Raw genomic sequence first — 24,391 nt, 5'->3', positions numbered from 1 at the left:
GGAACTGGATGCCATTCAGAACAATTGGTTCATATCTACCCCAAATTTAAATAGTTGATGAACAACTGAACATTGTTTTGGGCTCTAGATAACACGCAATCTTCAGCACATGCTCTCGGAATTTACTCAGACTTACTTCTGAGCAAACATTTCATTTATCTACTACAATTACATATATTATGCCTTTCAGGATACAAATCTTTCCAAGGTGATTTACGAGAAATATTAAGCTACTTTTGTTTGAAAATAAACTCTCCAGTATCAATATATGTCATACCATCATATAAAATATCATCCAGTTCCTTCCCACAGGGCAACTGAATGGATCTTTCAACCTTCCATCTCTCTCCTGTGACCTCTCTCCAGCTAGAGGAGGTTCTGAGGTGGATTAAACATATTTAGGACTGTGCTGTCTGTTAAGCTATACATAGCACCTGGACCTGCTTTATGAATTGCTCAAAGGAGACATTGTGAGGCTTCACATGTTCTTTAGTGATTGCATCAAGCGGTGACTTGGGGCACCTTCAGACTGAATATTTTGCCTGAAGGACATCCTGGGAAAATGGATTAAAGTGCTCTGTCAGCCTAGTGCGACAAATCCACTTTAATAAAGTGAAAAAAATGACTTTTTTGCTGTTAGGAAACTAATGGGGAAATGCACTGAAAAGTGTGGGATGAACTAATGATTAACAGAAAGTGCAAATTAGGATGAATGCTCATTGGCTTATAACCTCCCTACAAGCTAATCAGAATGAATGCTCAATAAAGACCAGCCATAATCTAAAATCCGCAAAAGCTTTGTGCAAGAAAATCAGAATGAATGCTCATCCGGAGGAGCCCTTACATGTGTGAATAGGCCATGACATATTGAACACTCATGCCACCTCAAACACAGTGCTTCTCAGTGGAGTCAGTTCACACGTTCGTTGGCAAGTCATGAAATATTAAGCAATCAAGTGCACAATGCGTGTAAGAACTAGCTCTGAAAGCAAGCTGACATGGCTTTTTTTGGAATGTCGTTACATCACTTTTGCTCTGTTACTGGCCAAGCACAGGATACTGCACCTGCATGCAAGGACTGAGGACGGACTGGAGACAACAGCTATGGATGCTTTTGCGCTTCATTTTTAATTTGCTCTTTACTTCCCAAACTAGCATGCAGACTGGAATGCAATTTTCCTTAATTTTTCACTGTTCGCCGACTTTGCTATATAGATTTTCGTTCAAAAAGCATACCAAAATGCATATAAAAATCGTATTTTAGGCTAAAATGCATACAAAAACCTGTAGGGTGAAATGTGTACAAGACTCACGTGTTTTTGTGCAGTTTTTAAAAATTGCAGATTGATGCAGACACAGGACTTATGAATGAACACATCTGAAAGCGACAGGCTGCAACTGGAGATGGACTGATCTGTCCATCTGAATCTGACAATGCCTTCGACCCTAAGATAAGTTAACTTAGGAAAGTTCATGGAAGGAAAGTTTGCTACCCCCTCCTGCCCCCTGCAATTCCCCTCCAGATGGTTGGAACAGCCTGTCAAGAGGCAACAGGCCAGTCACCTGTTGGGGATGCTTTAACCTGGATCCCTGCATTGAGTAGGGGGTTGGACTTGATGGCCTTATAGGCCCTTTCCAACTCCACTATTCTATGATCTATGAACTTTTGGAGATTTCTCCTATCACCTTGTTAATGTTGGAAGTGGGGCAAGAGCAACTCCTGTTTGGGTTCTTTTGTCTGTATTCCAGAAGGAAGACAGAGTCAGGGTCCTCCAGCCGGCTAGGCTTGCCTACCTTTAACTGTGCTCTTCTCTACCTAACTTCCATTGTAAATAGTGGCCTATGGGCCACCAGTAGTCTGCGGGCTTCATTCAGGTGGTCCGTGGCATGTCTGTAAAAATACAATTTAAAATCATACAGCGTCTAGGACAGCACATTACAATTGCTACAACAGATAGAAAAGTCATTAAGAGGTCCACCAAGACTCTCAACAATTTTCAAGTGGTCCACGGGGGGAAAAGGTTTGGGAACCACTGCAGTGATGTTATGTATTTTTGAACATGGCTATTGCTTGGCTGGAGAATTACATTTCAAAATTCGGACAAGTGCACATTTCGACCAAAGGCTGCATTTAAAATGAATTTATTTAAATATTTTAAATGAATGAATAAAGCAAACTTGAGCCTGTTCACACAAAAGCTATTTGATCCCATAAAGACCCAATCAAAAGAAGAAAGCTACATTTCAAATATGGTGTAAATCAGGGCTGATCCTAGGATAAACAGTGCTCTGGGCAAGGAGTGCCTTTGGTGCATGCACCCCATGGTCATTTTTTGCAGTGCTGCAGACGCCAAGTTGGGCAGCTTTTCAGGATTGCAAAACTTACTAGATGTGTAACGGCCCTTACTGCGTTCTCCTGCTTTACCAGCAACGTCCATGGAAGGACCCACAGGTACTCCTCAATAATTTTGCCCTCGCTCGCAGCAGATACTACAACTAACAAATGCCAAGCCAGTGATGTCAGCTCAGGGGGACTCTTCAGTTGGGGTCCAGGGCAAGCACCCAGTTTGCCCATCCCTAAGGTCATCCGTGGTGTCAATTTTACGTTTTGCCCAGAGAATTACCTTTGATACAGTCATTGCTAGTTTCTGACCCAAAAGCCCTTCCTCCACTTGAGCAAAAGATAATGGTCCTGTTCAGACTCTCAGCAATCTCCCCAATTGGTTCTCCAGGCTTTGGGGGGGGAGGCAGTTTTTACTCATTCAATAACTTACTGAACTCCAGTTGCTGGGAATCACAAGTGGGGAGAGTGCTGTTGTGCTCAAGGTCCTGCTTGCAGGCTTCCCATAGGCACCCAACTGGCCACCGTGAGAAGAGGATGCTGGATTAGGCAGGCCACTGGCCTGATCCATCAGAGCTGGTCTTATATTCTTATTAATACAGCCTCCCTCTTGGTGCATGTACATTGGTTTTGTGACAGCATTAAGGAGACTGGAAAATAGTCCATGAATGGAGGGCAAACAGCACAAATGACTTATAATGTGTTCTAAACCGCACTGAACGAATATCCTGTATTGCACTTGTGGTACAATAGTCCAGTGCAATCTCACTACGCAATCCCTTTCGATAACTACGAAATAGAAGCTCAACTCCATGTAGCAGCATTCATGCTGGACGCCAATTTCCTGTCTCTCACAATTATATATTTGAAGTATAATGACAGATTACAGGAAATTACTGTACAGACAGGGTGATTTATAAACTCATTTAAACAATGTAACTTTTATCAGTTGCCCAACATTAATCACCAACGTACGAGCAAATATTTTATTGTATATGATCCTCTCAAGAGCGATTTGCTGAAAACTGATTTTTTTAAAAAAAACTACAGATTTATACATTGTGTTTTGTTTCTGGTCTAGTTTAAGGATCCCATGGTGATAAGCAGGATCATGTGCATTTTTATGAACTAACATGGAATTAACTGAAACATATTCCTTTATTTGGAAAACTAGGCAAAATGCACCATAATTTGCATTTTTAATAACACAACTTCTAAGTACTCTGGAGGAAGCTTTACTATTTTGTCCTTTGTCTCAGGCAGCAAAATGTCTCAAGCTGGGCTTGGTGGAGAGACAGCCACTTTGCAATAAACCTAGTAGACTAAGTCTCTGTGCAGAACTTTTCTTTCTTTCTTTCTTTCTTTCTTTCTTTCTTTCTTTCTTTCTTTCTTTCTTTCTTTCTTTTTGCTAAGTTAGGGAGAGAATGACAATGTTTATTTATGGGGAAATTTGACAAACTGAAAATCACAGAATATTTCACACAGAGACATTGCCTGGGAACATCTTCTTATGCTTAATGTGCTTTACTTAGCAGAAACTAAACTGATCAAAGCCCAGAGATAGATGTATGGCAAGACCAGCTATTCCAATAACACAGTGACGAGCAATGCTTGGTTTTCTGCTGCTCTGAAGACGCTGCCAAAACAGTTTTGAAAATGGGATAAATGAATGGAACAGACTCATACACACACACACCCCCCAAAAAAGCCATTTCAAATACATCTGAAAGAACCAAACGATGTGAAAGTTTCTTGGCAAACTTTTGTTCTTAAATTGGTAATAATTTTGCTGCAATTAAGAATAAACAGATTTCCCCCAAGGAAGATTTATTATTCCTCTGGTTCATTCTGTCCCTTCATTCCACTCCTCCTGGATTCCAGTTGAACCAGAAGTATGTCTAAAATTAATTCCTGAATTGAAACATGCACATCTGCTGTAGCTTTCAGTTTCTTATGTTCATTTCTGTCTTCCCCACCTGATGAATGCACACACTAAAAAAACACTGCAAAAAAGAAGCAATCTTGATGTGACTGTACATATAGCTGCATCAAGATTTCTCTTCTGTGTGAGATTTTACAGATATGAACATGCACTCTTGCGCAACACTACACCAAAAGTATTGACATGCAATTATATATACTACTGCACTAAGATTGCTGTTTGCGGTGTTTTATTAATGCACACATGTACATCATTAACAAAGCGAGGGTAGGGGGAAATACATGAATGAACCACATATGCACAGTGCCTGGCTACGGGCCACAATGGCTGTGTTCTGCCTCCATGGTTGGAGGCAGCATGCTTCTGAATACCAGTTGCTGGAAACCGGAGGAGAAGAGAGTGCTGTTGCACTCAGGTCCTGCTTGCAGGGCGCCTCTGGTTGGCCACTTGGAGAACACAATGCTGGACTATGATAGGTCTTTTAGGCTGAACCAGCAGGACTCTTTTCATATTCATATGCAAAAGGGTTTTTCCTAAAGCGCTTATGAAGGGCTTGTACACCCATACATACATACATACAGAGACACCCAATAGCAAAATTCCCCCTTTCAAATCAAGAAAGAAAAAATCAACAGAAAAAAATTGTGCAGGACCCTATGAAAATATGCAATTGGTTACAAAGCAATTCAACAATCTGTTTTACAACCAACTTAAAGACAAGCAACTCAGGACACCAGCCAAAGGAGCAAAACAGTGCCAAATCATTGTTCCAGTGGTTTCTGCCATTAAGCAGAAGGAATGCTGCCGTTTCAGAATTCACCGTGGAAAATAATGCATTAAAGGCACACAGGCAATCAGTATACAATTAGCTGTCACCAGCCTTCTCAGCATGTGTGAATAAGCAAACACAGATCACAATCTCCTTAAACATAAAGCTTGTCAGTGGAGCCAGTTCACCTATTCAGCTGCAAGCCATTAAGTGAAGTGAAATCAACGTATGTTTGAGCATGCATTTTCCAAGTCTAAACATCCTGAACCAAAACTCCTAAGTCTTTGGAATATGGGATGCTGCCTTGCTGAGTCAGACCATTGGTCTATCCAGCTTAGTACTGTCTACACAGACTGGCAGCGGCTCTCCAGGTTTCCAGACCAGGCTCATTCCCAGCCCCATCTGGAGATGCCAAGGAATGAACCTGGAACCTTCTGCATGCAAAGCAGATGCTCTGCCGCTGAACTATATGGGAGGAAATTTGCTTTACAAAAACGTCTACATTAGGCAAAATTGCATATAAAAATGTGTATAGTAGGAGAAATTCACAAAATGCTGATGAATTTTCATGAGGTTCTTTTATTTTAATTTTTTGAAATTACAAACTGATGTAGAAACTGTGGAGAACTGAACTTAAGATTAGAAAAAAAGGAGAAACTGAGTGAAACCAAAATTGACATATTTTCCCATCCCTTCATCTGCGTAAACATTGTGCACACAAATCAGGATGAATGTCCAATAAGCAGGTTGCCTGCAGGAGGACTCTCTTTTCCCCTCTGGCGAGAAAGGCAGCTGAGTTTGGAGATTTTGAGTGGGCAAGTGGCAGGAAAGGAAAGGTTTGAGCAGGCCACTCCCCACCAATCCTCCACTCCTGATTGAAACCTCCTCCTTCTGCTTTTCATTTTAAAAAAGTCAGGAAGAAGAACAATGGAACTGTCTGTCATGTGTAATACAGCCCTCAGAAAAGCCTTTGGCCTGGTTTTTAAAAAGGACATGTCAACTCCAGTACTTTCCAGTGTACTCCTGGGTTTCCAGTTATTGTTTTTACGTTAGCTTAACATTTTCTTCTTGCGGCCTATTGCCGAAATAAAACACAGACACCATTCCTTGGGTTAAATAATGGGCCACTTTATTTAAACAGAATCAATTGAATAATGAACCTGCAGAAGGGAGATTAAGTGCGGGAGCATTCTGGTGATCCAGGCAAAGCCTGTTTGCAGCTATCGGGCGACCATACCCTGCCTGAGCCTGGGGCTGACCTGTGCCAGCCCCCCAGCTCCAGCCACACCCTGAAGATGTGTAGAGGGTCCAACCCGCATCACCGCCCCTCGGAGCCCTGAAACTCCGAGCGGATGAGGCACGTTGGCCCCAAAGGCGGCCCGTACCCTGTCCCCGGGCCGTGTAGCCCTGAGCTGCAGGCCTCCGGACCGCCTGTCACCCCCAAAGGTGCCTAAAGGTGTCACCTAGCTGCCCTTTCCCTTTAACCTTTCCCCGTACTTCTTTGCCACAAAAGGGGGACAAGCCTCTGCTTAGTCCCCCTTTACCCCACACACGAGAAGAATCTGGTGTAAACCCTTCTGCAGGTCCCCAAGAAAGATGTCATTGCCCGTGTCAGTCAAATGGACGCCGTCAGGCCGAAACAGCTCCAGCTTGTTGTGGCCCACCTCTGGGTGGTGGATGACAGAACCTCCCAAGTCCCTAAGGGCCCTCTGAATTTGCCTGTTCACCTTTTTCCGTGCCCTGTCCATCCCGCGTGGATCACCGACACAATTCCACCTCCTGCGCGGCAGGATGTCTGACCACACTAAGTGCACCCCTGGCCAGCGACGTGCAATGGCCCGGAGGTCACCGCATGCCTGTTCAATTAGGACCTTGCCCTTTAACAGACCCAAGTCGTTGCCCCCGAGGTGGATGACCAGCACCTGGGGCACCGCCAGTTCCACAGCCGGTTGAAACAAGGCTGGCAGGAGCCCGTCCCAACGCATCCCCCGACGTCCCAGCCACCGCACTGCGGCCCATTGACTGAGCCCCAGCTGCGTGCCAAAGTGAGACTTTGCCGCCCTGCGGCCCGCCCAGAAAATCATACTGTGGCCACATAGGAGGATGCGTGGCTGCTCCGATCTTGTCCAGCAATCTGTTGAAACAACAACGACATTGGGTAACAAAAAAGGGGGGGCATGGGGGGGCAACATCTAGCCGCTGGCGTCGTGTGTGTCAGCCAGTGGTCTAACATAGGCCTTGTACGCGTCCGAGGACCACCCGCCCACAGCCTGAAGCCTGTCTTTAGAGAAGCCCAAGAGGGCCGCCGTGGAGGCCGTGCCTATCCGGAAGGAGTGTGTCCCAAACTTACTGGGGTCCACGCCTAAATTCCCCAGTGCGGCCTTCGCCACGGACCAGAACTGGTATCTGGTAAGGGGCTGGGAGTTCCTATGTATGAATAGGTACCCTGACTGCGACCCCCTCATTGCCACAAAACCACGCAGGGCTGTTACTGGGCAGAGTTCTAGCTGCTGGCATGGGGCCAATACCACCAGGCGCCCCTTACCATGCTGGTCCGTTTTAGACCGCCTGAGTCGCAGGAGGGCCCGCTCCGCCCTCCAGCTGAGGTCGGAGACCAGCAGAGCCCGGAGGGAGTCATCCATCTTAGAAGCCGCCACCACCTCCCCAATTCAGAAGGCCCCAAAAAACAGAGTGAGGGCCGCAGCATGATATAGCAAGGGCACTCGCGGGACCAACCCTCCAGCATCCAGCGCACCCTAAAGTCACCTGTGTAGTCCTGAAAGCCCCGTGCCTTCGCTAGGAAAGTGAGGCCTGAGAGCTTACCTTTGATGGTCCTGACTGAAAGGCCTCTCCGTTTCCCCTCCACGCAGAACTCCATAAGCTGCTCGACAGGGATGGGCCACTCCTGGGCATAACCCCTGGACTCTCTGAAGTTTGATAGATCCCTACCTGCCCCCTGGTAGCTGGCCAAAGTGCTGGGCGCCACAGAAAGGCTTATGGCCCTTTCTGATTCAATCCTCCAATCTCCCATAGCGCTGGGGGGAACACCTCCGGCAGAGCCCTTGCCCACGGTGCCAGCTGGCAAAACCTCTCCATCTGGTTCCGTGATAGAGCATCAGCAATACTATTGTCAATACCCGGAACATGGCGCGCCAGGAACTGAATATTATAGCGAAGACATTGGAGCACGAATGCTCGCACCAGACGCATAACGTTGGGGTTTCTAGAGGACAGGGTGTTAATAACGTGCACTGTGGGGAGGTTGTCGCACCAAAAGTGGATGCCCAGAAACGTGAGAGCGGTGGACGAGCCCTCAGTTTTCTCGGCCGCGAGGGGGACGCCCAGCTCCCCAGCCAGTCCCGCGAAATGTGCCATGAACGCCCTACAGGTGCCTGAGTCCGCAGGGCCCGCAAACAGGTAGTCATCCAAATCGTGTACCACTGATTGCAAGCCTGCGCGCCTCTTGACCGCCCATTCCAAGAAGGAGCTGAAGCGCTCGAAAACAGAGCATGATATAGAGCAGCCCATAGGCAATGCCCTGTCCACGTAATAGTCACCCTCAAAAGCCAAGCCCAACAGCTCGAAGTCCTGTGGGTGGACCGGGAGGAGGCGGAAAGCAGACTTGATGTCACACTTTCCCATAAGGGCCCCGACCCCGCAGTCCCTCACCATTCGCACAGCACAGTCGAATGATGTGTAGCGGACGGAGCACAGCTACGCTGGGATGAAGTCATTGACTGACTCACCCTGTGGAAAGGACAGGTGGTGTATCAGGCGAAATTCACCTGGTGCCCTCTTGGGGACGAGGCGCAACGGGGAAACTGGATGGCGGGAAGCAGGCGGGGTGGCCTTAAATAGCCTTCAGCCGCCCCGCCTCCCTGCCGTGTCACACGACGGTGCGCCAGCGCGCCGTATGCGCGCGCATCCCCTAAGATGGCGGCCCAGACATCGGCAGCGGCCGCAAGCTCGCCCCTTTGCCCGGTAAGTCCCGGGCACGGAACAGGATTCTTTTTAACTGACCACTGTGTTTTCATGCTGATGTCCGGTACTAGCCTGGCTGTGAATTCATTAATTCTGCCCATAATAAAACATCAATATGTGTTTAAGTTTATGAACACTGCACTGCCACAGCAGCTACACACCTCCTGGGTTTGATTCTAAGTTGTTTCTAAAGTTACTATGGCACCTTGGAGTAGTCTCTCCCCTGCGTGCTAAGTTTATTTTTGATTGCTTATTGAAATTCACACTCTTGTACCTTGATACATGTCCAGTCCTAAAATAAACATATACAAATTGTATCCTAATTTTTCTCAAGGGAGGGGGGGAAATAAGAACCTCCACCTATTCTTAATAATACATTAACAGCTCAATTTCATATCTGACTAACATATATCCGAGTAACATATCTAACCTTCCCCTGTGAGAAACCATTACACCACTTAGGGCTTTTTAGCTCAGAAAACAGGAAAATAAGGGGAGGCATGATACAGGTGCTGAAAATTATCCATGGTGTGAAGAAAGTGTTCTATTTATCATTACATTTATATTCCACCTTTCTTCCAAGGAGCTCAGGGTGGCGTACAAACATGGTTCTCCCCCTCTCAATTTGATCCTCACAACAACCCTGTGAGGTAGGTTAGACTGAGAGAATGTAACTGGTCCAAGGTCACCCATCAAGCCCCATGGCTATGCGGGGATTTGAACCCTGGGCTCCCAGGTCCTAGTCCAACACTGTAACCACTACACCACACTGGGTCTCTCAAAGTTTTTCTCATACTACTAGAACCTGGGGTCAACCCATGAAGCTGAATATTAAATAGATTCAGGACGAACAAAAGGAAACACTTCTTCAGATACACCACTGTTAAAACAACAGCATTCACTATCACAAGATATAGTGATGGCCACCAGCTTGGATGACTTTAAAAGGCAATATGCCCATCAATGGCTACTAGTCATAATGGGTGCACATGACCTCTGGTATCTGATGCATCATGCCTCTTACTATTAGTTGCTAGGAAACAACAGCGGAAGAAGCTGATTGCCTTCATTTCTTGCTTGTGGGCATTTGGTTGGTCATTGTGAGAAACAGGAAGCTAGACTCAATAGGTCTTTTGGCCTGGCCCAGCAGGCCTCTTCTTAAGAACTCTGGGTGATATCCAATGTTACACACAGAGTAGACCCATTGAAAACAATGAACTAAAACTACTTGTCCAGTGATTTCAATGGGATTACACAGAGTAGGACGAACACTAGGCATACCCTTTAGTTTTGGTAATGTGCCTATCATGTATCTTTCAGTGGTACCTACATTTTCTTTAAATCCCCTCCCCCAATATGTTGTGAAACAATAAAATATAAAATGCACATGTCAGAGCAGCACAGAGATTTCTGTTTGCGCAAATGGACCCCCAGAACATGGATTCCTGGTTTTAAAAAAATAGCCTGTCCCAACACCACATTTACAAGCCCAAAATTCCTCTGCCAATTCATGGCATAAGGCATAAAGCTATTTTGCCCACTCATTCCTTCCTCTCGCCAACTTGTTCTCCTCCCCACTTGCTGTGCAGATGAGAGGAGCAGGGGACAGACAAAGAAGAGACAGGCAGAGAAGCCATCCGCCATGAAACTGTTGTGCTGGTTCAGCGGTGGATTAAAAAAGTCACAGGAGAAAACCTGCAACTTGGCTACCAATTCTTGCAGCAAATATTACCAAGTTTAGTATTTGTTATGGTGCAACACCATTTAATTATACTTTTAAATGGTATTTTAATGGGGTATTTTAAGATATATATGCTGTTTGCTATCCTCCCTGAGCTAATGGTCTGTTGCTCACTGTGAATTCTAATCAGTAAACATTCACTTAGCGAATTCTAGCAATAACTAGACAATGACAAGAGAGAGAAGCTGTACTTGGTTACTATCTATTGGATCCCAAGGTTAATGAGCAAGCAATGATGAACTGTCTGTGCATTTATATATGCGTCTGTGTGCATGCGAGCATGTATGAGAGATGCATATTTCTCTGCTAACATCACAGGGGTTGGTGGAAAGAAACTGCAGTAGCAGGCCAAAGTTTCAGTCATCTATTTTAAGACTGGCAAACTCTTATCTGAATTCGGCTTTAATGGTTTTTACTGTTCAGTCTTAGTGCACACAGTGAATCTTTGAATGATTTCACCTTCAAGGCTGCAATGAACCCTGCTACCAGTGTCAAGCACATTCTGGTTTAATATAATCATGGCCGAATACTATTACTTATATTCCTGAAAGGAACTCTGGTTGACATACATGGTTCTTCTTAGAACAATGCTGTAAGGTAGGTCAGGAAATAAGAGAACTGGCTCAATGACCAACTGAGCCTGCATATCCTAGCCCAATCACTGAGATAATTTTGAGGAGCACTGCTAGTTGACCCAACCGGCCTCAACACCGGGCATTTATTATTATTATTTATTTGTTAGATTTATATCCCACTCTTCCTCCCAGTAGGAGCCCAGGGCAGCATTTAGTGTTACCGACCTTATGCTGTGGAACGCACTTCCAACAGCGATTCGACAGGCATCCTCACTATCACCTTCCAGGTGTCTCTTGAAGACTTTTTTGTGCTAACAGGCTTATGCAGATGTTTAAACTGTTTTTGAGCAGCCAATCATTTTAATGATTGATCCATCTTGTTTTTAAATGTTTTCATGTTGCTATACACCATGCTAATGGTTTGTGATAAATGTATCAATACATTTATAAATAAATACATAAAATTTGTAACTATGGCCATGCTACCCTGAACACACCCAATCTCATCTGATTTCTGAAGCTAAGCAGGGTCAGGCCTGGTTAGTACTTGGATGGGAGACCGCCTGGGAATACCGGGTGCCGTAGGCTTAGAGGGGAAGGCAATGGTAAACCACCTCGGAATACCTCTTACCATGAAAATCCTATGAATATATCCAAAACGTTTCATAGGGTTGCCATCAGTCGTAATCTACTTGAAGGCATATAACAACAACAATAATTTATAAAGGTCAGTGAGTACAGATTTGAATTGTAGTCTAATGCTTTAGCAACTACATCGTGCTGGCTCCCTTTACTAAATGTGATTTATTTATTAGTGTCAGCTAAGGCTTGGTATAACCCAAAGCTTGGAAAAGTTACTTTTTTGAACTACAACTCCCATCAGCCCAATCCAGTGGCTATGCTGGCTGGGGCTGATGGGAGTTGTAGTTTAAAAAAGTAACTTTTCCAAGCTCTGCCTGAAGCATAATTCCCATATAATCTTAGACATACTGCTTTAATTCTATAATTCTGTGGACACGATGAAGCACTGAGAGAGACTACAATCCCATACACACTCAATCTGGGAGGAAGCCTGAACTCAAAGTGACTTGCTTCCAAGTAGACATATGTGACTGTGCTGTAACAGTGCAATCCTTTCCTAGAGTTATGCCAGCTAGCTTCCACTAGCATACCTCCAAATTACAACACAGTAGTAACTAGGGATGGAAAGATCTGTCCGTTTCAGTCCTCTTAATTTCTCATTTTTCCAATCTTAAATTTGGTTCTTCACATTTCTGTAGCAATTTGTGGGTCGTTGTTTTTAAATCCTCAGGAAAATTCTCCAGCATTTCTCCTACTAAACAGATTTTGCATGCAGTTTTGACTAATGTACACGTTTTTGCAAGGAACCTCTCCTCATCTAATACACTGATTGGTATTTTCACTCATATTCCATTTCATGCATACTTTCCCCTAATATATGCATTTTTGTAAACACTGCTTGGTTGGAGAACTGCACTGTAAAATTCAAATAAGGGTGAATTTTGAAGGATGGCTGTGTTTCGGTTCTCGTGTAGTTTCAGAAAGTGTGTATTAGGTAGATTCAGCTTTAAATGCTTGAAAATTGCTGAAGGTCTTGGTGGCCCATCTAATTATTTTTTTCCTGCCTGCTGTAGCCATTGTCATGCACTGTGCTAGATGCTGCAAGATCTTTAATTGTATTTTATCATTTCTTTTATTTCTTATCTATTACATTTTGTTATATTACAATTTGAATTAATTCAGATTGTAAGTGTTCATGACAGACATGCCATGGACCACCTGAATGATGCTCATGGACCACAGTTTGGGAACCTCTGGAATATGGAATAAGGAGGGGGAGGAACAGAGTTGGGGATGTGAAAGTTGGAATCCTATTCTCCCCAAGGTCCTACCTAGCCCACTAGTGTAAAGTTACAACACTAGAATCACTTTAGGAATCAACCAAGAGGTCAAGATGACTGCTATTACCACAGCTGCACACAGAAGTGCCCATCTTAGCTAAATTGTGACATTCACACACAAGCAGTAAAGCCAGCTTGCAGTTGATCAATTTATCAAGACAACAAATGCTTTTTCCTGAATTCCAGCATGTTTCAAGTTTTTGTTATTTATTGTAAGTAGTGGGTTGCAACTAATGTAGTACTAACTTAAAGTCATTTAGCAGTATATATGTTCCACTGGTGAAATGTTTTGCCCCATCAGAACAAGAGAATGCAACAATAGATTGCGCAACTAGTTCCCGCTAGCACAACTGCTCCAATGGATTCCTCTGTTACGCAACATTAAAACTCACCTATCTGCTAACACAAGAGTCCTTGCATTAACGGACAGAGAACCTTGGATACAGCCCTGTATGTTTTAGAATCATTGAGCTGGAAGGAACCTTGGAAGGCTATAGTCCAACCTGGTCAGTGGACTAAAGCATCCCTGACAGATGGCCATTGAGCTTCTGCTTATACATCTCCAGCAAAGGAGAGACCATGAACACTCATTGTTCCATTGCCCAACAGGACTTATGGTTACAAGGTTTCTCCTAATATTTAACCAAAATTTTCTTCCCTGCAGTTTCCACCCATTGGTTCTAATGATGCCCTCTGGAGTAAAAGAGAATAAGTCTGTTTCATCTTAATGCATGACACCCCTTAAATTATAGAAGACTGCCATTGTGTTTCCTCATCATCTTCTCTTCTCCAGGCCAAACATACCCAACTATGAAAACAAGTCCTACGAGGAAGGTTCGAAAACACATTACCATCCTTGTCACCCTCCTCTGGACACACTCTAGCTGGTCAATGTTCTTCTTAAAATGTGGTGTTCAGAATTGGACACATTACTCCACATAAGGTGGAACTAATATTAATGTTGATAAGTTAAGCAGAGCCAACAGCTGTGCCTGAATCAAGAATATCTGCACCTTTATAAACATATTGCACGTGCAAATGAAGTAACCAACAATGACTTTTATTTTCTGAAAGTTAGGGCCCACACATCCCATGTGCCATATTCCCTTCCTACTGAGTCTGTAATAAAAGAGTTCAGTGTGGCACTAGAAAAAGTGCTGTGCTTTTGGCAGTGATATTTTACGTTGACGGTAGAATTTGTTATACATTCTTATACAAAATGGTCTTTAATAGATAAGGTGTTGACACTAACCACAGGTCCTCTCTGGTGGGTTCTACAGCTGTTATAATACGATTATTAAATTCCAGCCGAGATTCAAGCACATCCTTCATTTTTAGTCTGAAGCTACTCCTCCAAGTATGTATTTAGTATTATTAGTAACCAAAAAAGGAAAAAGAATGGCTCCCCCATATGTTTTAATTTAACTGCCATAAACTAAACACAATAAAGATAATGCATGCCTGGATGGGAATTCCATCTGTCGTGAACAGCACAGGGTTAGGCCTGTGCAAAATTTGTTTGTAAGCAAATGGATGAAGACCAATTAAAACAGAGGTGGGAACCTTGGTCTCAACAGTCAAATGTGTCCTTCCAGACCTCTCTACCTGGCTGTCAGGACACATCCTTCACCAGCTTTGTTCTGTGCTTTCCTTGAGTGTATGTGTCTGGCTGGAATGAGTCCTTCAACTCAGATGACACCTCTTGCTTCCCTGGATAGAGAGGGGGTGGATGGATGGATAGAAGCCTCTGACTGCTGCATGGCTGGAATGTAGGGTCTTGCACAAATGAAAGAATAACTGCTGCTTTGCCCACTTTTCCCTCTGGCTCCACACACCATTGGCATATAGACCCAAAAGGTTCCCCACAAGAGAATTTAGCCCTCAGGCTGAAAACAGTTCCCCGTCCCTAAACTAAAGGTTTTTGAGTGCCCCAGGGCAAGTCACCTCCCCTGACCCCCCCAGAGTGAGTCTACCTCCTCACTGCCATTATCAGTAGCAGCTGCTGATCTTCTTCTTCATCACTGCCTCCACCTGCTTGATTGCCGGGCACAGAGCCCATTAGCAAACATGATGTAGCACCTATTGCTCCTCACCACCACTGATGGCTGGGCCAGAGCAAGGGGTGAGTGAACAAGCAGGTTGCAAACACAAAGAGGAGCAGCAGATCCAGGGGGACCTTGTCAGGGGTCTGTCTCTCCTGGAGTGTGGGCCCTCAGCAGATGCCTAACCATGCCCGGTCTTGGCATCAGCACTGAGTAATTGCTCTGTCTTAGAGACAGACTATCCAGAAGGATACTGTGGTCAATGGTCAAGAAGTTCAAGAGAATTAGTAGGATCATACTCCTTCCTTCCTTCTTCCAGTGAAGGTAATGAATCGGGGTGACTGGTTTTTGTGCTAAAACCAGGGCTCAACCCGGACAGAAATGGATCCAGGAAATCAGTCTCAACCAACCCGCCTTAGCATTTTGCCAAAGAAGGGGATATTTGCAACAAGCCAATAAGTTCTGCTACATCTTCCCTCCATCTTTTCTGTTTCTGTTTTTTCATTTGGTGTGAGGAGACTTCTCAAGAGCAGAACAGCTGGCCAGTGGCCCATCTCGTCTAGCATTCTGTTCTCTCAGTGGCCAACCTAATGCCTATGGAAAGCCAGTAAGCAGGACATGAGTGCAAGAGCACTATCCCCCTCTTGGGTCTTATTTTATATAATTGTAATTACATTTTTGAGAGATGCTTTTATACATGAAACCTGGGATAGAGCAGACTACTTCAATTTTCAAACTGGGAAAAAAATAAGTTTGCATCATATCCACCCTGTACATTGAAAGCACATGACTTTCCCCAAAGAATCTTGGTAACTAGTTTATCCTTCACATAGCAACAATTCCCAGCACCCTTAACAAACTAAAATTCCCAGGATTCTTTGGGGGAAGCCATGTGCTTTATATGTATGGTGTGGTTGTGACCTTTACTTATCTGCCAAAAATTATCCCAGAAGAGGCGAAAGGAAGTTCGATAGCAGTGGGCCTGCAGCAGGGAAGGTCTTCTCCTGATGGAGGCCAACCTAGCATCCCCATAAGATGAAATCCAGAACAGGGCCATATCGAAAGATCTTAAGTGCCAAGAAAGTTCATAACAGAGGAAATGTCCTTTAAGATAATAGGACCCAGGCCATCTAGGGCTTTAAAAATGTCTCAGTGAAATTCCATCTTTGAAGCTAAGCAGATCTTGTTGTAAAAAGTACCTGAATGAGAGGCTTCCTGGAAACTGCATACATACTTCACTGGGGGACTTTGAAAACATGTTGGTATACAATTTCTGTAAATAATAAGTGACTCTTGTCTTGAGGAAAAGCACAAACACAAAGAACATTGAAATTACTGGCTTCAATGGAATTTTACCCTCTCAGCATAAATATAGACTCTCAGAGAAATCAAGACCCTCCGTGGCGCAGAGTGGTAAGCAGCAGTAACGCAGCCGAAGCTCTGCTCACGGCCGGAGTTCGATTCCAACGGAAGGAGGAAGTCGAATCTCCGGTAAAAGGGGTCGAGGTCCACTCAGCCTTCCATCCATCCGTGGTCGGTAAAATGAGTACCCGGCATATGCTGGGGGGTAAAGAAAAGCCGGGGATGGAACTGGCAATCCCACCCCATATATACGGTCTGCCTAGTAAACGTCACAAGACGTCACCCTGAGTCGGAAACGACTCACACTATGTGCGGGGACACCTTTACCTTTACTTTTAGAGAAATGTCTACAAATTTAGATATTTTCATTCCCATTTTTGTCAGTCTTAAATCATTAACATAGTACGCTCTAGTACTTTAACAATAATCGGAAATATTATCTTTAATAAAAGATTCCCAATTGAACCAAGTTCTACTGTGGAAGTAGTAATCTACAAAGATACCTGAATAAATAAATCAGAGAACATAAAGGGGATAATAAAATTTGTGGAAGAATGCTATGCCCTGTTCATTCCACTTATTGTGCTAGTGTTATATCTCAAAAGTAGAATCCTTATACGGTTATAGAATTATTATGAAACTGAATAGCATCAGCAAGAATTTTAGTATCTAGACAGAAAAGACAGGAAACTCCAAGGATGAATAATTGATTATTACAAGTACCAAATTGATACGGTTGGAAGAAAGTGACAGAATTGGCAACCATCTGGAAATTCCAGCTGTAAAATATTGGTTGCTATGAATATAAGGCTCCAAAAAGATAGGCCTGATTAATTTGATAATGGTGAGAAAAGAGTGATAGCTATCAAATAAATTTTCAGACAGATGGGAAAGCATTTTGAGTATTACATTTGAACATTATATTTCTAAACTAATCAACATACTGTATAATACAATGTAAATACAACATGTCATCCACAATAACTGTAACTATATCTCTTCTGGTAAACCAACAGAAGTAATTTCAAAGGGAAAATGGGGGTCTGAAAAGGGAACACAGCAAATGATTTCAAACCACATTATTTTTTTAAACATTGTTCTCTTCAAAGTAAACAGAATGAGAGAGGAGGGAAATCCCAGACATATCCTAAAGTTTCCCAGAAAGATAAGATTTTGGATCTATTACAAATATGACTTCAGCATCTTGTAAAGCTTCAAATCAATCAGGGATGAAAATGTATATAGAAGCATAAAGATGATCCAGCCAAATGGAAAGGAAAGCTTCTGCAAATTATATTTTGGACACTCCAGCATAACTGTGTTCATAATGTATATACTATCAGTTTTGCTGTCTTTTCCTCTGCTGTAGGCCGACTGCTTGAATACCAAACTTATTAAACTATAACTCTGAATTTATCCACAATATAGAACATTCCAGATGTCGTACCAGCTGGGAACAGACCCTCAGGCCATCTTTGCCTGATCTCTTAGTCACTTTCCAGCTTTGGCCAGGCAGCCATCCAAAAATGTGAGGGAAAGTGTTAAAAAACAGATGTCAGAATTAATGGTGTCTTTTTCTGAATGGTAGGAAATACAGAAAGCCTACACCCTACACTTAATACTTCTTTTAAAACTATGAACTAAGTTGTCAACGAAATGTTAGTTTTAAATTAAATCATAACATGGTAAACCTAATTCACCTACTGCTTTCCTAACAGGTTGGTGTCCATCAACCTAGACACAGATTTTCAAATTAAATAAAACTACACGAGGGGCTTTTGATATTTGCTGCGAACTACCACCGAGCACTTTTGATTTGCTGAACTTTTAAAACACTTTTTATAGTTTTCGCTTTATATTTCTAGCTGTATTACTTTTAACTAGGAGGACACTACTTGACAGCTATCTGCTTGGCAATGATAAACTTGGCCATGTGGGGGGTTTTTTTTGGCAGATTTCAAAGTCTTCTACTATCCTTGATGTAAAAAAGGAGGTACATACAATGCACCCAATTACACAAGGTGACAAGTAAGTAATCTCAAACGTCAGCCAGCTTCAAACAAAATAGAAGCAAGATGGGAGGCTTTCATGAGATACTAACCCAAATGCACAATTGCTCACTATCCTGTCTATCCTGCCATCAATATAATTTCTATTCCTCACTCTGAGGGGAACAGAATTGCTAACAAAAATGGTCTTCTTAAAGTTACCATCCCATACATTATCAAGCCTTTGTTCTGCCATCTTTAAAAGGTGTGTTTTGGTTTAACTTAGACAGGGCTTTGAAGTCAGTGGACTTTAGTGGGTGCAATGCATCAAATGATCTAAAGGAACAAAATTTGACTTAGACGAGCCCCAAATTAGGAACACAGGAAGCTGCCCTTATTAGGAACATAGCAAGCAGCCAAAGGTTTCCCATTCCTGATTTATTCCATTGGAATGTTGATCCGTTCTGGTTAGCCACAGCTGAAAACAGAATCCTGGACTAGAAAGCCTCTTCGTATGATACTACAAAGTGCTTAGGTTCCCATGAATGGGGGAGGGAGGGGCAAAGAGTAGAACATTTAATCAGAACCAAGACCGTTTTAAAACATACGATGACCTGGTTTGGCTCATTTGAGCTTCCTGTTATTCTTGCATAACACTTCAAGTTCAGGGGTAGCTACTGCCTCCAAAAAATGCCTCCCCCAAGCCCCACCTACCACATCTTCCCCCAGTTACATCAAACCAAAGTTCCTCCCACCTTCTCGAACCCCGAGCTCGGCCCTTCCTATCAGTAAAGATTAGGGACGGGGAAATCTGTCAATATCGGTTTCTCATTTTCAGTTCCCTACATCAGTTTGTGATTTCAAAAACAAAGCTCCTCAGGAAAACGTGTCAGCATTTCAGTGCTAATTTCCCCTAATATGCTGCTATTTTCCCTCATACGCTGCATTTCTGTCTGTTATTTTTGTGAATGTATGCATTTCTATGCATGCGTTAGCCAAGTATATGCATTTTTGATTCCATGGCTGGAAAATTCCCACTGCAAAATTTGGAGAATTGTGTTTTGGTTCTTGTATTGTTTCAGAAGGCGCGGACGGAGTAGGCTCACCGTTAAATGTGGGCTCAAGATGGTTAAATGGAATCTTCATGTTCACAGCAGTGATACACCCCAAGTACCAGATGCTGCGGAGAACAGCAGGGGAATGGTGTGGTCCTGGCGCCCTACTGGTAAGAATGTCGCTGCGGCTGATAACATAATACTGGGCTAGATGGACGAAATCAGGAGGGGGAACCATAGGCCCCGGCACCAAACAGAACCCTCCAAGCCTCTCCCCAGGCCACACTTCCTTCCCACCCACATCCCAGACTGGCCCTGTGTCAGGTCCCTTCCTGTCAGGACCCCACCTCAGGCCACCACCTGCTAGGATTCCGCCTGTGGCTACCACCTTGTCACGTTCCCACCTCAGGGTCCTGGTTTTTAAATGGTTCTCTCACCGGCTCTAGCAAAGATCTCTCAAGATCCCAATGCTAGGCAGCACCACCAATCACTCCCAGTAATTCAATATTGCCTTGAGACTGTGCCTTAGTCTCCTCCAGGTCTATTGATACTTTGTGTCTGGGTGCACTTGCAGGCCACAACCCCCCTATATCTTTGTGCCTATAAAGAATACAACCCTGGGTTGCTCTGGATACCTGATGATGTTACACTATCTCTTCACCGCTGCAACCATTGATACTGTTTCCCAACCTTGGTATATGCCCTGCCCACCCTTCTGGTCTGTGTAAACCCAGCCAAGGATCAGGCGTTAGGTAAACCAAGAAATATTTATTTATATACACAGGAATAACAAGATTACTTAAAGGTGTAGTTTAACAAGCGTATGGTTTTATCAGATGCGTTACGCTTTATGTTACTAGTCATCAATAACCTGCGTCACTACCAGCCTAATCCAATCCAACCCACAAAACCAACCAACAGCCTCCCTCAGAACTCCCACCACCAGAACCAACTCTCAGCTGTCATCCTCTCATATAAACTTTCAAAGCTCAGCCAATCATAATACAACATTCTCCAGAATTCCAGCCCATGTACTCCCCCCTCTCACTTAGTCCACTTACCATATACACTCTAATAAACCCGCACTTACCATATTTACAGTCATATATATACAGGGACATCACACCCTGCTCCGTACCTTCCCTAGTATCAACCATCTCAGACGAGGCCTTGGCGGTGGTGCCACCAGCGAGTGCTGTCAGTTGGCAATGACCCATGACAGGGCCTTTTCAGTGGTGCCTCTCTGTTTGTGGAATGCTCTCCCCCTCCAGTGAAGTGCACCTGTCTCAATCACTATTAACTTTCAGGAGGGATCTGAAAACATTCCTGTTTACCCAGGCATTTGATGGCTGACGAGGACTGTTCCTGTCAACCTGAAGATCTCTGATGAAAGCATGTTTTTAGCTGTGTTTTAGAACCTTTTTAACTGCATCTTAGAATTGTAATTGAGCTTTGGAATGTTTTAAACTGTTTCTAAATGTTTCCTCTTTTTGTTGAATGGTTTTGTTTATGTTTGCCACCCTGGGTTCTTTCGGGAGGAAGGGTGGGATACAAATTCAATGGATGATGATGCGTAGGCCACCTCGCCACCATCTTCAGTCTGCCCTCAGCCAGCTCCTGTCTGCCTGCTGTCTTGCTTACAACCAGTCCTACCGCCTGTCATCTTCATTCCCCTTAGCCTAGTGTTGCCCTTGTGTAACTCAGCAATGAGGAGGAGGGGGACCACACTAGAATTAGTTGGCTTTGCCTGTCAACGGCTCTGGCTCCACTGGCTGTTGGTCACCCTGACTTCCACCTTACCAATCTCAATGGGCACCAGCTACCGTTGCTTCCAGATGTTGCCGGACTCATCACCCTGGCTATTAACCATGCTGGATGAGGCTGGTGGGAGTTAGTTTCCAAGCTATCTGGAGGACACCAGGTTGGGAAAGGCTAAGCTAGCCACAATGACAACACCTATAACCTCTCCAAGACAGTCATGGGGAGCCTTTGGACCACAACTCTGGCCACAACACTGGCCATGCTGGCTGGGGCTGATGGATAGTGGAGTCCAACACCATCTGGAGGGCCAAAGGTTCCCCATCACTGGAATACATGTTTAAGAATTAATTAAAAAAAAATAAGATAAGAATGTGACAAATATGAGAAGTTCTTCTTAACCAAGTATGATTTAACAAAGAGACCTCATAGTCTCCAAGAGGCAGAAGATCAAGTTTAAATAGTGAGGAGCTCGTCCTTTGGAGGGGAAAAAGTTTCAAATGTTTTCAATTTACTGAAGTCCATATGGCCTCCTGTAAACAGAGCTTGACCTTAACGTGTGCTTGCCTGCAGCAAAGGAAAATCAAATTAGCTAGCTATAAAGGAAGAGGTGGTTTTAGTTTACTAATTTGTTGTAAGAAATCCAATACTGTATCACAAGAGTTAGCAACGGGGCCATTTGCCAAACTGCCCCTCAAATAGCACCCTAAGTATCTTAATCACATTCCAAAATTCCAAGCACTTTGATAGTTTCTGACTGTTCTACCAATTCATCAAGTAACAGAATCACAGGCGTAAAGCTCTATTCTACACTTAAGATGTCCTTGTTAAATCTTACTATTGCCAACTCCATTAATAATATTTCCACATCTCATTCAGCCTTGCAAATATTTGACCCAGAATCCCACTCCCGCTTTTCTCTTTGGTGTAAAGACCCATATAAAACCTGAGACCTTAGGAATGTCAGCCATAGGCATGTGCTAAAATTCCTCCCAGTTCAGATTTGGTACCAAAGTTTACATTACTTCTCTTAATCTCTATAGTTGCAGATCAGATTTATATGTAGCGAATTTCCATAGCTTTTTTGAAAACAGATTTTTTTAAACAAAACTCTGCCCCTAAAATATTGATATCGAGAACAATAATTGTATCGCTATTTCCATTCACTTATCGCTATTTCCTTTTAAACTGTCAATATTAATATCAATATTTTTGCAAGGGAAAAAACAAATTGGTAAAAGCAACAGCTAACGGACAAAGAACGAACAAATCTATGCCAGCCTGCTAGATCAACAGAATGGTTTTGAGCCAGCATTGGGCAACAGGTCCCATCCCTAGTCAGCCAGGGAATCCATTACCAATGCACCAACACCAGCTTGGTTTGGCCAAAAGACGAAACTGCAGGATGCCCACCCACACCAGCATATACATCTAGCTACCAAAGTACGCCAGAGTTCGTCAAGAGGTACTTTCAGACTTCTACAAAAGCTCGTAGATCACATTTGCTCTTTGGTCAACTCTGGAACATCTACAGCAGGGATGGGGAACCTTTGGCCTTCCAGAGGTTGCTGTACTGCACCTGCTCTCCAAGTAGTGACCAGTGTGATGTAGCATAGTCACACTCCCAACACTGGCATTGCTGCAGGTTACCTGGATGAGGCTAAGGCTGTGCAGAGCAGCAGTGAAGTTGAGGGTGCACAGATGCATCAGCAGAGGCAATCTGGCACATCCCCAACATCTCTGCCGACCTGACTTGCCCTGTCTCAGTCCCATCCAGACATAGCCATGCCAGTTGCTACTGCTGCTGTCATCCCTGACCCCTGGCCATGCTGGGTGCATCTGATGGGGCGGTGGGAGGCCAGCAATATATGAAGAATCACAGGTTTCCCATCACTGAATTAGAGGAGTCTGCTCCTGCTGCTGGCTATCCACACTGCTTTGCTTCAACCAACCTCTCACCTGATAAAAGCCAGGTTAAACACTTAACCAGCCGTGAAGCTGCAGTCAGTCATAAAATGAGGGCCATCTCACATGTTACGTTTGTATTCAAGAGCCAATTCCCAAGTAGAAAACTCAAGTATTTAGCATCAGTTTTGAAGGACTCCGAAATAGAGAGATATAAATATAGGTTGCAGACACACCATACATTTCAAACGCGTTTCCCTACTCCCAAAGAATCCTGGGAACTGCAATTTACCACTCACAGAGTTAGAATTCCCAGCACCCTTAACAAGCTACAGTTCCCAGGACTTTGGAGGGGTGGAATGTGCTTTCAATGTATGTTGTGTACGCACTGTGCAGCCACAGTCTACTTTACCTTTTCAATGAATAACAGTGGCCTGCCTTGTAACAATCGATATCCTCTTCTCCACGATTGTTCTACACAGATTTTCTGAATCTGACACATTCATGTAAAATAAAGCTGTCAATGGCTACCAGACATGATGGCTCCAAGAACAGAGGCAGCATGCTTTTGAATACCAGTTGCTGGGAAATAATAGTGGGAGAAGTCTATTGTGTTCATGCCCCACATGTAGGCTTCTTATAAACATCTGGCTGGCCACTGTGAAAACAGATTGCTGGACTAGACAGGCAGCCTTTGATCTCATCCTGCACGTTTCTTCTTATGTTCTTAATTTTATGGCACCAAACAGTTTTATAACCATTTTTTTTTCAGTTTACTGTGATCTGTCTCTTTCAATATTTAATGTCTTTCCTAAGTTCTTGCTAGTGGTTCAGTCCAACCAATACATAAAAGTTGTGGAATTGCATAACAGTTAAGTGATGAATTAGTCCCACTGGGAACTCATGATGCATATATTAATCAACAACATCTTGTGCTTTCTTAACTAATTTCTGCAGAATTATGGAAGAATGCAGCGTAGGGAAGTCTCTTTATTTCAGCGCTTGTTCGT

At 43.7% G+C, this 24,391-nt stretch overlaps 1 protein-coding gene and 1 pseudogene across 6 annotated transcripts in view; one reads left to right on the top strand and one right to left on the bottom strand.

Moving 5' to 3' along the window:
* ADAMTSL3 (ADAMTS like 3) overlaps positions 1–24,391 on the bottom strand; it is a 300,162-nt gene that overhangs the window by 191,095 nt on the left and 84,676 nt on the right. The gene's annotated exons all lie outside the window — the stretch shown is intronic.
* On the top strand, positions 11,819–11,937 carry LOC133370145 (5S ribosomal RNA; annotated as a pseudogene).

This window comes from Rhineura floridana, chromosome 14, assembly GCF_030035675.1.
Source record: "Rhineura floridana isolate rRhiFlo1 chromosome 14, rRhiFlo1.hap2, whole genome shotgun sequence".
Taxonomy (NCBI): domain Eukaryota; kingdom Metazoa; phylum Chordata; class Lepidosauria; order Squamata; family Rhineuridae; genus Rhineura; species Rhineura floridana.
The sequence above is the reverse complement of the archived record's forward strand: the minus strand, read 5'-3'. Positions and strand labels throughout refer to the sequence as shown.